This window comes from Gallus gallus, chromosome 3 (genome assembly GCF_016699485.2).
Source record: "Gallus gallus isolate bGalGal1 chromosome 3, bGalGal1.mat.broiler.GRCg7b, whole genome shotgun sequence".
Taxonomy (NCBI): domain Eukaryota; kingdom Metazoa; phylum Chordata; class Aves; order Galliformes; family Phasianidae; genus Gallus; species Gallus gallus.
The window spans coordinates 28,553,027-28,566,771 of NC_052534.1; the positions used below are offsets into that span (position 1 = coordinate 28,553,027).

General features: G+C 41.4%; 1 protein-coding gene across 15 annotated transcripts in view; it reads right to left on the reverse strand.

The window, feature by feature from the left end:
• The window catches only part of DAAM2 (dishevelled associated activator of morphogenesis 2), a 207,324-nt gene that overhangs the window by 131,892 nt on the left and 61,687 nt on the right, over positions 1–13,745 (reverse strand). The gene's annotated exons all lie outside the window — the stretch shown is intronic.

Genomic DNA, 13,745 nt, shown 5'->3' on the forward strand with positions numbered 1-13,745 from the left:
TCATTTCCTGTCCCTTGGATTAGCATCCAACGATGTCCTGTTTACATTTCAGGGTTGTGGTGGAAATAAACACCATAATGTCAGGACATTCCATCAGCAGGATTCCAGTGTAACCATGCTGGGCTCCAAGCAGGATGCTGAACCATTTATAGTCTTATTCTTTATCTCCTTGTCTCCTTCTTATAATTCCATTACCTAACTGAAATAGACTTCTAATGGCTTCATGCAAGTATTTAAGATACTGGAAGGATCATTACAAGTGTGAAGTTACTAAATCAAAAGAATCAGAAAGGAAGCACATAAACACAATAAGCAAGGAAGATGTACTGTATCACAAGGAGGAGATTATTTCTTTATTAAACAGAAGTTCAAAGCAACATCATAATCCCTTTCTCCACCCACATCAGGCAGATGTTGAAACTGAGAAACGGACAAAACAAAGCAATTTCCCAATTGAACTAAATTTCACTGTCAGCTATGGTAGAAGACTAAATGTAGGTCAAACGTTATTAGATCTCAATTCTTCCCCATTACATTTCACCTAGTTAAACAGCAATGCCTGAATAATCAGAAAAGATATCACAAATGCATCTTCTATTAAATCTCTGCCAAGAAAGCAGGTTATAAAATTTCCAGACTGAGTCTGTCAGTAAATAGGTTGTCCTGTAGTATGATAAAAACTCTTTATTTCTTATCCTAGCAACTTATAAGCAAATGATATGTTCTCCATTCCAATCAGAATAATAATTATAAATATTGTGAGTAGAGATCACTCAGGACACACAAACTGGATGGCTATCAAAGAGAGACTGAATGCTCTGAAAATGAGATTTTCTATGATACAACAGATCTCTTAGAGAAAGCAAGGGAAAGATACACCAAGCTTGCACACGATTTGTCCCAGTGCTAAAACATTATGCTGTACAACACTTTGTTGTGTGATGGTCCATCTAGACAACTTCTAGTGTTGCCATTTTAGGCATGGTAGACCTACAGTACAGGTATTGATCTTTGGAGGAATATAACTGGAAGCCAGAACACTGTGATGTTGCAATAAATGCTTGCACCTGGCATTGAATTGGCATGGAAATAGCTCCCTAGCGCTTGCATGAGGTTCCAAATGACTTGGAGATCCGTAAGATCTCCATGAGACCTTCCAGCTGCAAGTCAGGCTAGAGATGGCTGTCGTAATTTTGTACAATGCTTTAATCTTACAGATATTTACCTTACTAAGAGCTACTCTGTCTCAAGAGAGCCCTAGTGGCCATTTAGAAACTCCAGGAAGAATCATGAAAACTTCACTCCTAACTAAAGTAAGGGTGCAAGACCTGTGTACCAGGCTGCCAATGGTCTGCTTTCCCACTTCTACATGTCAGTGTCACCATTCACAAAGCAGATTAGTCTTGCCAAAAGGCCACATATGATAAAGGCAGCTTTGAGAATCTGTCTCACGTGCCAAAATGTCACACAGACCATTTTCTGTTTGGTGACATTTGTTCCAGAAGAACTGCATAGAAGTTTACTCCCCACTGCATTTAGACCATGAGGTAAGACTCACCTCTTTGTCCAAAATTTAGCATGATCTGTAGACTCAGAATCCCCTGGCACTTTTCCATGAACTGTATTTTTCTTTCTGCTTGTCCCTGAGGTTTACAAGCACATTGTTGGAGGGAGCAGTAGGGAGTACTGGTGCTTTTGCTCCCCCTATTTGGAAAGCCGTTGATTTAAACCATGTGCACACAGCAGAGTCTCTACAAAGACATTATAAATGCATGTAATGATGTGATGGCTGCTGGCAATCAATGAGAAAAAAAAACGGGGGAAGGGGAAGTTTACTGGGTCTTGGTCCAGCTCCTAATGGACAAGCTCCCACATCACCAAACTGAGCACTGCAGCTGCCACTACTCACACTGGTCAGCTGTCTCCCCAGCAGCCGAGAAGCGGACAGACAGAAGCTGCCTGAGCTGCTCCTTCCCGGTGTGCTTTCACAGAACTCCAGAGGGCACTGGCATGACAGGGCATGGGAAATTCGATTAATATCGCCATATTTTGCCTGCTATTTTAGCATCTTTACCAAATACTACACTAACTTTAAAAATAATCAGTGGGCTCATGTTAAAAATAAAGTGCAAGTTGGCTTCCATGAGAAAGCAACTGAGCCAATGCCATTTATAGTAATTCGATGTGTCACTGAATAGCATCATTTTTTATAAATACACTGAAGGCCGGACATGAAATAACTGGTTAACAGCTCCCTAATCACAAGGGCTTCCTCTGCTACACATTTTTCCTATTTATCCAATGGCTTCTGTTTTATATCTAGTTTGCTAATGGAAAGAGAGGAAGGGGGAGGGGGAAAATTGGCCTGAACTGATCCAGCAGATGCACAGAGCTGGGGCCTCAAACACTGGCTTCTTTTCTGCAGCCACCAAAGGGCGGTGGGGGAGAGACATTTCAGCAAAATTCTTTCTCTCCAGCAACTACCGCAGAAACACATTTCCCTCTGTTTGGAGCCGCTCGAAATAATTGCAGCTCAAATGCCAGAAGAATATTTTCTGCTTCCTGCATTCAGGAGGAGAAAGAGATGGGAAAATACTGAGGGAAGTTCCTAGTATGGTGGTCTCAAAACAGCAGTGGTAAGCTTTAAGGAAAAAAAAAGAAAGAATAAAGTGCGCTCTCATAAAGAAAGGAAAACAAAACTAGCCCCCAAATATTTGTTCCTTAATGATCTCAAAGTGTTTTAAAGCTACACATAGGAAATATTATTTTATGGGACAGTCCATCTTCTAGGCCACACAGACCATTCCAATTTTCAGAATAATTCTCTATTCCCAACTTCCCACAACTGCTAGGATTCCCTACATGAGCATGACTGCCTGCAGCATGGGTAGCTATCATCATTTCTGCATGCACTAAGATGAATAAACAAAACTTACCCAAGCATATTAACTCCTGTGCTGCACTATTTAGAAGGCAGGCTGCCAAAGCCCAATGGAGAAGATGAGAAAAGGAGTCTTGCTGAAGCACCTCAGCATAGGGCTATAACCGCCATCCATCCTGCCTCAACAGCAGCATGTCATGCAGCCCCATAGCATTGCTTCAGCTTCTCCCTGGCCCCCAGATGGCAGCTGGGCCATGGGGCTGCAAGGGAGCACATGCACATCTACAGCTGATGCCCTATCTTGTGTCATGTTGTAGGAGGAGAATGGGAGGAGGTTTCACGCTGTCATGAGACCATGCACGAGGACATGTATCAAGGGATTCAGCATCTCCTCAAGGCTGCATCTACCTTCACTGTCTGCTTTAATTTTAAGCTGCTCGATAAATACTCCACTTAATCTGCAGAGGTGGAGGAGGGGAGCACAGCACATGTAAGCAGAACGTGAATGAGAGTGTTATCCAAATTCAAGCCAGCAGAAGCAAGAAGCAAACTCCCTGCCTTGTCTTCTTTCATCCATTATGCCCTTAGCTATGTTTCACTGTCACCCTTATTTCTGCATTGCATGCCCCAAAAGGGGGCATGCAAATCTCCTATGCTAACCACACTGTAACTGTCTTCACAAGAAAACTGCACCTATGTTACTGAGTCCGCCACCCATATCAACATCATTTTCTGTGTTGACTTATACTCACTTCCCAGTAGAAAAAAATGTATGTCTGAAAGGGAAGAGACCAGTGACAAATATAGGAGGGTAACCAGCACTTAAATATTTTTATGTCTATATTCATCACACAGTGAGCATGTTTTAACATCTAACCTGAACCTCCAACTTTTTTAGGGTAACCTGTGCTTAAAGTACCTCCATACCTGAGTCAAACAGATTTGTCTTTGCGAATAGCATGAGTAGATGTGGTGAAAATTTAGGTATGTGTAAGAAAACATGGTCTCAGTCAGTTATATTCATCTGATAAGATTTGCCCCCCATTTATGAAGCAGGCAATTTGTGGCCAGGCTTTTTATTCCTGCCTAAGGAATACCAACATAGTATGAGACAAGCAAAATAGTCACATACTGTACGCAGTACAGAGCCTTTGCCACCAGTCGAGCAGGCAAAGAAGGAACAAAAAGAAAGCAAGAAGAAATTTTTACTGGAACTATGGACACATGCAAGTCAGGGATACCATAAGATCTGTTTCCATCTCTCTTCCTCTTGAGTCTCTCTCCTTTCGTAACTTGCACTCAAGGCACAGTGTTCACAGAAAACAGTAGGGTTTTTTTCATAAACAATGCAGTACTTCAAAGGGCAGTTCCTCACTTACTGAATAGTAAGGAGAAAACTCTGCTCATAGAAGTTAGTAGAGCTGGTCCAAACACACATACCTCACATGAAATCAAGAAAGATGATGGCCCAGCAGCAAACGCCTTAACGTGCTGAGTGGGATTACAAACCAGGGCCTGCTCTTTATATGGAAAAGCAGCAAGCAGACTGCCAAGACCCCTCTCTAAATACATTTCAAAGTGGGTTATTGTGAGGAGCGCGATCACTATGATCTCAGCTGCCAACAAGTACTTCTGTGGAAAGCAGTTTGGAAGCAGGAACTCATTCTCCCAACAGTTCAGGCTTTGACCCATATTCATGCTGTGCAGTTAATCTAAGTGGAATTAGTGCTGGTGAAAGGGGCCATATGGATGGCCCTTCAGACAGAAATCTTATTTACCCACAGAAATTCCGCTGTGACCAGCAACACTGTAAGATACATCTTACATGCATGTGCCAAAGCCACGTGTACTTCTCTCCAGCTCAAAACAACTAATCCTGGACTATCCAAACCCAATTCTGTAGGACTGCACGGAAAGATTTTGCAATTCCAAGGTTTGTACAAAGTAAACAGGAGAGAGACTCAAAGCATTTTTTGTACATTTTATACACATAGCATCTGTCATTCTTTTCTGATTTGTGCCATATTTCTATGGCTCTGAAAAGAGGACTAAGAACACATCTGTCAGCATTCCAGTCAAATTACAAAATAAACACATTGTGTTATAATGAAATGCATTTTGCCATACCTGCTGGATACTGTTTTATTCCCCCTCTTCGTAGGCTACAGCTCCTGAAGCTCCACCCCAGAACTGCTTACACGTCAAAACTTTCAGTTAATATGTCCTTTAGGTATCATGAGGATGAAAGCCACAGAAGAAACATAAAGCCAGCAAGGCAGAAGTTAAGCCTGGACTTAGATTCTACTTTTCCTGAAAAGTGAGGCTTATAACATAATTCCCCTATGACTTCAAAAGGCACATGGGCTGTGTCTACATGAAGTTTGGAGGAGTCCATGCATACTCCTCACGTGCAAGATGGCACCATCTCATACAATTGTCAGAAAAGCATCCCTTGTTAACATTCTTTAGTTAGTTTTATGAACTGAGATTTTGCAGAGGAAAAAAAAAATAAAAGCCCAAAACCAGCACTATTTGATGGTACATGAGTAGAGACAGTGACAAAGATGCCCATGCAATGACTAAGTAATCCAGAACATTTATCTCTCAGTTCTGTATGTGACTGAACAACTATTGTAGCCCAGGACCCTCTGATTTCTGAAAATGCAATGGCAGACGGTGTTAAAAAAAAAAAAAAAAAAAAAAAAAAAAAACTGCAGCTGGAGCTGGATTTAAGGCTCAGCAACTGTCAACAGTAACAACATTTAGTGCCCTTACATGTAATTCTCTGTTTCCAAATCAAAATAGTCCTTATTTAATAACTTTCTGGACACTCTAAGCAAGGCAATCTACAAATGCACTTTCAATGGATTCTCCTATCGGAATGGCAGTTAAAGTATTAAAGTACTTTGTTGCCTTTTAGCATCACATGCTTTCACGCAGACATCATGAAACTACCAGGCACAAAGCAAGCACATAAGGTTACCAGCAGAATAGTTACAGATTCAAACAGAAGCAGAAAGCCTCACTTTCCTGTACCTTCAATATCATCCCTCAGTACCATCTTTGCCTGATCAGAGGACGTCAGTTTTTCAAAAGAGCACGTGGAGAGAAGCAGAGGATTTTGAGTCTCTCACTTGAGTATGAAATGCTATGATATTTGGAAAGTCGTGGCAATATCAGATGAAGTCCCTGGTGACTGGAAAAAAAGTAACACCATACCCATTTTTAAAAAGGGTAAAAAGGATGACCCTGGGAAGGACTGACCTGTCAATCTCATCTCTGTGTTGGTGAAGGTCATGGAACAGATCCTCCTGGAAGCTGTGCTGAGACACACGAAAGACAGGGAGGTGATGCTGGAGAACCAGCACAGCTTCACCAAGGGCAAATCCTGCTTGACCAACCTAGTGGCCTTCAATGATGGTGCTGCTGCATCAGTGGACAAGGGAAGAGCCACTGATGTCATCTATCTCAACTTCAGTAAGACTTTTGACATGGTACCCCACAACATCCTTCTCTCCAAATTGGAAAGATATGGATTTGATGGGTGGATTATTCAATGGACAAAGAACTGGCTGTGGGATCAAGTCCAGAGAGTAGTAGTCAATGATTCATTGTCTGGATGGGGATCGTTGACAAGTGGTGTCCCCCAGGGGTCTATGCTGGGGCCAATACACTTTTAATATCTTCATCACTAATGCTGACAGTGGGGTCAGGTGCACCCTCAGCAAGTTTTCTAATGACATCAAGCTGTGGGGTGCAATTGACACACCAAAGGGATGAGATACCATCAAGAGGAAGCTAGACAGGCTTGAGCAGTGGGCCCAGGTAAACCTTGTAAGGTTCAACAAATTTAAATGCAAGATCTTGCACCTGGTCAAGGCAACCTCCATTACCAATACAAGCAGGGAGGGGAAAGGATTGAGCACACCCCTCCTGAGAAAGACCTTAGGTTAACAGTGGACGGCAAGCTGGACATGAGGCACTAATATGCCCTCGAAGCCCAGAAAGCCAAACGTATCCTGGGCTGCATCAAAAGAAGCATGGCCAGCAGGGAAAGGGAAGTGATCTTGCCCCTCTACTCTGCGCTGATGATGTCTCCCCTGGAGTATTGCATCCAGATGTGGAGTCCTCAGTACAGAATAGACACAGACCTGTTGGAACGCATTCAAAAGCGGGCCACAAAAATGATTCACGGAATGGAACACCTCCCCTATGAGGACAGACTGAGAGAACTGCGACCACTCAGCTTGGAGAGGAGATGCTCCAACGTGACCTGATAGCAGCCTTACAGTATCTAAAGGGGAGCTACAGGAAAGAAGAGGACAGGCTCTTTAGCAGAGTATGTGGTGAAAGAATAAGAGAGAATGGTTTCAAGATGAAAGAGGGTAGGTGTAGGTCAGATGTAAGAAAAAAAATCTTCGGTTGGTGAGGCACTGGAACAGTTTGCCCAGTGATGTGGATAATGCCCCATTCCCTGGAGATTTTAAAAGTGAGGCTGGATCAGGCTCTGGGCAACCTGATCTACCTGTGCGTGTCCCTGTTCATTGCAGAGGAACTGAACTAGATGGCTGTCAGAGGCCTCTTTCAACACTAAGGATTCTATGTTTATGTTTGTGTGCCATCACTCTATTGCACGTCTCTCAGCCAGACAACTCAGTCTTCACCTGGCCCTGGCTTTGGCAGTCAGAGGTCTGTATGTTCCAGGAGGTAAGCAGAAATGCCTTTTTCAGTAGGTCCGCTTCCAGCTCTGGGAAGAGACTGGCACAAGATTCACTCCCATCTTCCTAATGAACTTAGGGGTAAACTGCAGTTCAGTACTGAATGAAAAGCATATTACCGTGGAAACTAGAAGCAAGCATTTACCTTGGAGATGACCCCTCCATTCCACCAGAGCAGCATGTTAGAACAGTTCTGCACCAAGACAGCTTTCTTAGACAGGAAGTATTTGGGGAACTCAATAGTACTTGATTCAGTCTGAAATCCCACTTGACCAAGGTTCATGGAACAGCAGTCCTTTCCCTCTCCAAACAGTAAAATGGTGTTAACATCTTCTACATAAAAAGTGAACTCCAATCCTGCTTTTGCTTTTCAAGTTAGTACTGTTCCCATGAATTCTTCTGTATCAGATCCATAGCTTGTTGCAAGCTCCTTGGAACAGCGGCAGCTTCTGCTTTTGCTTCTCATTGGAGCTTAGTTCCGAAGAATAATAGTCAAACCTGCACTGGCAACATCTTTTGTGGCCAAGCAACTCACCCAGAGTAAGCATCAGGAATTCTCTGACCTTAAATACATTCTCCTAAGCTTTCTGAATTCTCAGAAAGTAAGTGAGCTTTCATTCACCTAAAAGCAATGAGTTTGCCTTTGAACCCACTGATTATGATCACATAGCAACACCTTCCCTAAATGTACCTAATACCAGACCACCCAGAATGGCATTATTGTGAACAGGAAGACAAATTCAATTCAGATGAAGTACCGGGCAACAAGTTCACCAATCCACACCAATACTGCTTCTTACTGATTGCAATACACACACAAGGATTTATGCAGTCCTCTGTTCCAAGAATCTAAACTCTGTAATACAGATGGCAGAAAAAAACTGAAGCACACAAAAATGGCTGTACCTCCTCCACCCCTTGATTAGGCCTAGGCAGAAGCCCATTTTCTCTCCTCAAGTCTTTTCTAAAGGACTACTGCAAGCGTTCTGAATTACGTTCAGGAGATGCTTTGTTTCATTGTCTTTTTATTGGATGCAAAAGCACAGCCTATGTTCCCCAGGACCCAACAGAAAGATACTACAATGTGATGAAGGTCAGAATGTACCATTATGACCACCAAACCTGACTACCTGCAGACTACAAACTGCAGGATCTTGTGCATGTACTTACATGCTCACTCTCTTCAGATCACCAGTAGATTATCAAATTGCATTTGTTCAAGTCTGGACAGCCACTATTCTCAAGCTCCACAAAGGAAATATTTAGGAATTCTGCTCAAGTACAGTTTTCCTTCCAGTGTAGTAAGTGTTTGAGATAAAGAAGACAGAAAACATCTACACTACCACAAAGCTAAGCAACAGCTACAATTTTGATGCCTCTGGACACATTTTTTGCTCAGATATAGAAGAACAAACATGTTTGCTATCAGCGGAATTTTCTTAGTATTTCCAAGGTGCCTTTGACTCCCAATGGGATGGCCATGTGAAAATGAACCAAGAATTTGATCCAAAACTGCTGACTATCACTAAGATTCAACTACCAGTTACAACAACTCTCACAAATTTTTTTTATGATGCTACTATTCTCCTCCCACCAACATTCAGACCAAATAGCTTCCCTGCTGATGTGCTAAGAAATGTTTTCCAGGCTGATATAACTGCTATTCAACATTCTTAGAAAGACACTTTCTCCACTTTACTGTTTGTATTCATCAGGATATAAATTTATCTCTGAATGCATCACCACTTTCTTGTCCTCAACATCACCTTTTTTTACTTAAAAAAGAAGAAAATAAAAAGTGAGATCTGAACTAAGTTAAATGGCTCCAGAACACAGGACAAGAAATACTATCTCTATCAATAAATATAACGTATAGGAATCTTAAACTGTGTAATTTATATGAGATTGAAATGATGGAACACGTTCAAGTTTAGCTCATCCTTTCCTCAGCCCAATATTTTTCTGTTTTCCTTGCCAAAGTCATTATTCCTCAAGATGAAAGTCAATCCGGGTTGAGAGCAGGGACAGTTACCCTTGTAACTGGCAAGCTACTCATGTGAGGAATGCAAGAGAATATGCATTGGCTGTCATTAGAGATGAGATTCCAGTTGAAATGATTGTTCAGTCCCTTTTGGCACAACAGTTGTTAAACTGCTACATTTTGCTACTGTAAGAGGACTTTCTAACCTTGCTGTTTCTGTACAGATTTAACATTGGCAGCAACTTCAATGGAAATCAATGTAACATCCTGAAATATGGGGCCCCGCCACAGTCAGAGGGAAAAGAAGGTACAGTGGAACCAGGGAGGGGTTAAAGAAAACACAGAGAAGAACATTGTACTTGGCTGTACACGTAACTTGTGAATATGTCTTGAGAAATGTCCTGGATTATCAACTGTAATAAAATCTCCCAATGAGGAAAACAGGGGTGTCCTAGAGAACTACGAGTTCTGGTTTTCTATGTTCACTTCACACGAGGTTTGAAAAATTCACTTTATAAAACAAGAAAGAAGGAAGGAAGGAAAGAAGGAAGGAAAGAAGGAAGGAAAGAAGGAAGGAAAGAAGGAAGGAAAGAAGGAAGGAAAGAAGGAAGGAAAGAAGGAAGGAAAGAAGGAAGGAAAGAAGGAAGGAAAGAAGGAAGGAAAGAAGGAAGGAAAGAAGGAAGGAAAGAAAATACAGCCATAGAAAGTTTAACTTTTCCAGCGCAGAGATAGATTTAAGCATTCTTCCTCTCAGGAGAAGGACTGCGAAGTAATGTTTCGGGTAGGGATGGGAGAGAAAGGACATAGAAACAAAGACAGATTTTTAATTAAGTTGGAGACTGAAATCCTAACTCTTATTTCAGGAAGCAGTAGTTCCTCCATGAAGAATATATTTGTAGGAAGGAGGGTGAAGTGGGGCTTAAATAAGGATCAAAGAACAAACTGTCCCTAAATTACACAGGTGTATGCTTGAGGTGGGTAGCTGGTCTTCAACCAAGAAGACTCAAGTGCGTGATCCCCTCTGTATCATCTGCAACAGAGAAAACCTTTATCCAATCTCAAAGCAAAATTTGGTATTCTATGGGCCAGAAACAGCTTTCTGCAAAATTGCAGCATTAATTACTTCCCCTGAGTTTGTGGAAGACTATCCATGTTTCCATATAAGTTCTCTGTTTCCTATTGAAACATAATGGCTTAGCAAATGAACATTTCCTCTACCACTCAGATTCCTTTGGGTAGGAACAAGTAACTAGCCAAGTTGCTCCCTTACATAAAGCCATAAAAGGCTATAAACTCATGTTGATATTCTAAGATTTCTGTACACCAGAAACACAGGACAACTATCTGCATGCACTTTGTTACAAAGCTACTTGCTGTTTTCTGTTTGTGTTTTTGAAGTACAGTTTTGTTTTCATATATGTCCCATACTGACAAGTTGGATATTACTTCAGCCTCCAAGTTCACACCCATTAAGGTTAGGCTGGAGTGTTTGCTATTATTTTCAAGTCTGAAAAATTACTCTTTCTAAACAGGGGAACCACTTTGAGTAATCCAGCAGTCTGTTCCAAATGCTGGATAAGGGGCTCAGCTCTTCTTATTTAGAGCGTTTTAGATTGTTTAAGTATGTGCAGGAACAAAACACAATAAAAAGAATTTTAAGAAAGGAAAATGCAAGCAACAAATCTTATCTTCCATCTTCATCATAAACACAGAAAGTTACCCATATGGCTCCCTGCAAAACACTTCCTGGAGGCACTGTGCTGTGTCACTAATGCACACATACAAGATGTACTGTACAGATACCAACTGGAGGTCACAAAATCCCAGTGCACAAAACAAAAATAAAAAACCCTCACATAGGAGATTCTTAGAAAGCCACGTTTCACAGTGCTGCAGTTGAGTAAGGACCTTTCAAAACAACAAAAACATCATAGTATGTTTAAGGTCCCAAACACACGATTCATGCTGAAAATTAAAGATGTCTGTTCCCATTGTACAAACAAAAACAGTTGTATGTATTTGTGGGTTTTTATAATGCCATGCATGCATAGCATTGCACTAGGAAACTTGCAGATATCTGATTGAGAGCATGAGCATTTGTTCATTTATTTCAGAACAAAAGTGTATGACTGCATGCCTCGTCACATACTCAAGCTTACATGTGTAGATCAGGGAGGATGAGGTTAGAAACAAGTACATACACATGCAATTCTTGCCTCTTCTTTTGTATACAAAATACAGATTTAGAGCCTGAGCACCATAACTTGGCAGTCAGAGAAGAGTGGTGTTTCTCATGTAGCAAATACCACCCAAGCTGCAGAAGTCATTTTTCTTCTTGCTCTTCCACTCCATGTACATGTTGGCACCTCACGCCGACATGAAGTCATAGTATATTCCAGGAACAGCTTTAGCTTTTTCTTTTCATTCTTGCTTAAAAAGAAATGCGAACAGCTACTCTGCCACCAATCTGAGATGTTCAAGGACCCTGAAACCACAAAACATGTCTTCTCCAATTTCCCAAAGCTGTGTCACAGGATCCATATCCTGTCCCGACAACTTCTAACCCACCAACAGAACGACAGGAGCCTGAGGCATTAAAACAACATTCAGCAGGCACCACTGGAATTTCAGACAGGGAATTAAAAGCTCTTTTGCTTTGTAGTAACAAGAAATTATTCCAGCTAACAAATATTCTTCAGCAGAAAGAGACAATGACTTTGTCGCCTCCATCAACTCTGAACTGCTAGAAGAAATCAGAACCTTACCACTAACTAACAGCGATACTTCCTTAACCCCTGACCCAGTGACCCCAATGCTAGTCTGACATGCTCTGAGGAAGCTGGAAAGGAAGGATTCTTTGAAGCCATGACTCCTATGTCAAACTAGTTGAAGGTTGACCGTTGTCCTTCAACCAGCATTGTTTCTAGCCACACAGTTTTGGTTGTTCAGTGTTATTTGGTTGGTTGGTTTGGGTTTTTTTGTGATTGGCTGTTCTTTTCTGTTTTGGTTGATTTTTGGCATCATTGTGGTAGTGGTGTGCTGTTACTGTTTTGGCTTAGACTGAAAGAAAGAAGAAACACTACGCACTGCACTAAACACTGAGAAACAAAATCCAACAAATACCTACTCCAGTCTTTCAAGTCTGCAGTCTGCTATTGGAAACCCTTACTCCAGAACCAGGGCTGAAATACTACCAAAATCCTTAGATAAAAGTGCAAACAGATGATAGATGTTATTCCTTAAGTACATCTAGCCAGATGCACGGAGAAGAAAAAGGACGCATTATCAAATGATTGAGAGCAACTCTATATATATGATGGTTTTATCAGATTTTCCAACTAACTGCAATTGGTCACAATCACACAAACAACACTTTGATTTGTTTTGTCTTCTAAGCAAAGCTCAGTTAAAGAACACAACTCCCTTTTATTCTGAAGTCTGTGGACTGCAAGGAATCCAGACAATTTTTCAAGCTCAGATGCCATAGGAGAAGGTTGAACGATCCCTGGGTCGCGCTATTTTTAATGTCTGTCTCCCTGCCCATGTCATCACTTCTCTGCCACTTCTACAGAGGATGGCAGTGCTGGAACAGCTTCATTGAAGAAGATATGAAAGCCATAGGAAGTATAATTAGTAGGTTCCTACTGCAAGATGTGTAAAGTCACAGACTTCCTTAGGACCTTCGTGTTTAGATGCTCAATGCAAAAGTGATGATCAATTTTGACCATTAGAGGTGAGTACTAAAAGAATCACAGACAACATCCATAAGCTTAAAGCTTTCTATGAAGGCATCAAATCTCAGGATCAAGGGAATGTTTTCAAACCAGCTAGTTGCCAAAGTATCCTTTTCTGTTTAGGGACTGAAACTGATGCACTTTCACACTGTTCAGTCATACACCATTCATTATCTTTGTCATCATGGCAGAGAAGGGAAAGGAGTAAAAGAGAAAAGGGGAAAAAAAAAAAAAAATCAGCATCTGACCATCCAGGAGTTTAAGCAAGATTTTGTCTTTTGAATGAGAAGGTTGTGAGGAAAGGGCTAATCCTGGACATATAATGATAGAATTTGACTCTGCTTTAGGTGTAGATGGACAAGCAAAAAGATATTGGATTCAGAAGAAAAGAATGTATCTAGAGACCCACTAGCAATTCTAAGAGTTAACGA